The 2,927-nt window shown below is 41.7% G+C and overlaps 1 pseudogene; it reads left to right on the top strand.

Annotated features, from left to right (window-relative positions):
• The first annotated feature begins 897 nt into the window (after positions 1–897).
• The window catches only part of LOC136489940 (uncharacterized), a 34,034-nt pseudogene continuing 32,004 nt past the window's right edge, over positions 898–2,927 (top strand).

The raw sequence follows: 2,927 nt of genomic DNA, 5'->3' as shown, positions 1-2,927 counted from the left end.
GGTTTTCCAGAATCCAGATTAAAAAAATCCCAGAAACAGAGAATCCTATCCAAACGAGCTACATTCTGTTGGATTTTAGGCCCTGTTTGGCTACCATGGCTCACGAGATTCTAAGAATCCGGATAAAAAAATCTCAGAATCCTAGAATCATATCCAAACAACCTTTGATTCTACAGGATTATAAAACACATGCACAAAATTCAAGAAATATCAGAGATTATTTTTATGCAAAATCCCAATTTTTAGAGTTCCATTCAAACCATAGTTATTTGAACCGGATCAGACTGACGGTTCAACCGGTAAAATACCGAACCAGAGCCTCAGCCGGTCTGGTCCAACTTAGAAGACCGGTAAGCAATCTAACCGTATAAAACCGGTGCCAACGATGTTTCATAGAAACCGGTATAAGATCTCCACTACTGAGCCACAACTTCAGTTGTGTTTGAGTAGCGTTCCTCGTTATATTTCAACCGGATTAAACCAGCGGTTTACAGACATAAAATCCAATAAAAGTTTTTTATTGGGATTACAAAAATCCGAAGGTAACCAACAGTACCTTAGCTACATCTTAGGCCTTGTTTAGATTGTCTCCAAATTTCAGTTTTTTCACTCTCTCTCCATCACATCAATTTTTGGACGCATGCATGGAGCATTAAATGTAGGTACAAAAATAACTAATTCCACAGTTTGGTTGTAAATCACGAGACGAATCTTTTGAGCCTAGTTAGTCCATGATCGGACAAAGTTTGTCAAATACAAACGAAACATGCTACAGTGTCCAGATTGTAAAAATTTGCAATCTAAACAAGGCCTTATATTATATTATTATATAGAATATTAGTTTTTTTTTTTTTTTTTTTGCTAAAAAGGTGTTCCCTCCACCGTCACTTCCTTTTCCGTCATCAATCTCTCGCCCGCAACTCGGACCCGAGTTCGGCCCTCCCGCATCCCAGGCCGAGCACGAGTAGGCCTCTCCCTCGCCGAACTCCCTTCCGCGTCCGAGCGGAGGAGGTTGTCTGCGCCCGCTCCCCGCGCCTCCCTCGCCGGAGATCCCGCTCGCGCCGAGGTGGTCGCCTCTCTCGATCCGTCCCGGGCTCCCGGCGTCCCCGTCCCCAGGAGATCGCGAAACCCTAGCCCCCATCTCGCTCTCCACCACCCCCCATGCCTCCCCGCCGCCGAAGCCGCCGCCTCCGCGGTCAAGAGCCTGGTGAAGAATGCTCCCGCTCGTCGTATGTCCGTTTCCCCTCATCGTGCGTCTTCTATTTTGGCAAGATAGATGTATCGAAATTGAATAGTTCCTCTTGTTTATCGGTTGCCTGGATCGAAATCAAATAGTCCATCTTGTTTATTGTTTATATTAGACAGATTTGTTTATCGGTTGTCTGGATCGAAATCGAATAGTTCCTCTTGTTTATCGTTTTGATTAGATAGATTCCTATGTTTCAGTGGGATTTCTGGCCTGTCAGCCTTTCTCTTTGTTCTATCAACTTTCGATAAACACGATGATAATATGTTAGGTGCCGAGAGGACAAGGAGCGTGAGGCTGCACAGACGCAGTCTGAGGCATTAGTTCAGGTGTCGGAACTATCCTCGCCTCCTGTGTCATGCATATGGGAGCGCCTGTGGCGTAAGTGGGGACGGCGATTTTATATCAGGCTCGATCGTCAGGGATGTTTCCATACATATCCTGATGTGGGTGGGCCATTTCAGAGCTTGCCAGAAACCTACGGGGCTATTGATCACTATCTCGAGGACCTCCGGGATCCGAAGATGTAAGTTGTCTCACCTGCGTTACAGATTTGGATTTTCCCCTATTATGCATGCATGCTTGCAGCTGATTATATTTAAAAAAAAAAGCTATGTAACCACATTCTTCAATGGCGTAGGTCACAGTAGATAATCACATTTTTTAAAAAATAAATAAAAAAGAACTATGGCCAAACTAAGTTAATCTAAGATTGAAAAGTATCAGCATATATTTCTTAGTCTTAGAATTCCTCTTTTGGGACCATCTAAAGTTAACGTGAGCATTTTGTAACTTTATTTGACAGTTGTTGAAATAGTGCAAAAGATCATACTACCGCTTTGCTTTGACAAAGCAAACATAGATGCTATAGTACCAGTGTACCACATACCACTTTGTTCAAATGTTGATTTGTATTATCTGAATTGTAACCCGTACAATTAGTTAACCTTCAGCCAGCTAATGAACGGTGGTACCATACAACAATGTTTCCTCATGTACTAAACAAAGTGGTTATAGGCAAACAATATGTTCTGTTAACTGATCAAAATAGTGTGAATAGTGTGATGGGAGCACAATTAGTTGGGCCATCTGAAAATTGCAGTGGGATACATTTTTCCCTTAAAAGAAGGTATAATGCACTTGAGAATTTGTAGGCATGTCTGCATATGAACAATCTTGTATCATTTTGCTGTTGCTGTTGTTATTTACTACCATGAGCTATGTGAGGTTGGTCCTAGTCAACAACCTTCTTTGCAAACTAGTGAACCTCGTACTCCCTTCGTCCCCAAAAGAATGCAATTCTAGCTTTGTCCTAAGTTGAACCATTTTAAGTCGGACCATTTCATATAGAAAAGTAGTGATATTTGTCACACCAAGTAAGTACTATTGGATTAATCATGAAACATATTTTCATGGTATACCTATTTGGTTTCATAAATATTGATACTCTTCTCTATAAAGTTGGTCAAACTTAAGAGTTTGACTTAGGACAAAGCTAGAAGCCTAGAATAGCTTATTTTTTGGATGGGGAGGGAGTACATGGTATTGCTTTGTGTTGTCCACTTTTGGGAAAGTGCAATCTACTGATGAGATAGAATGTTCTCATCTAAATTAGGTGTGCGGAGGAAGATAAGGCTATAATACGACGTCTTTACTGGCCTGATGGCACAATCAAGAGGCG

The sequence above is a fragment of the Miscanthus floridulus genome, chromosome 10, assembly GCF_019320115.1.
Source record: "Miscanthus floridulus cultivar M001 chromosome 10, ASM1932011v1, whole genome shotgun sequence".
Taxonomy (NCBI): domain Eukaryota; kingdom Viridiplantae; phylum Streptophyta; class Magnoliopsida; order Poales; family Poaceae; genus Miscanthus; species Miscanthus floridulus.
This window is presented reverse-complemented; position numbering and strand designations above follow the sequence as displayed.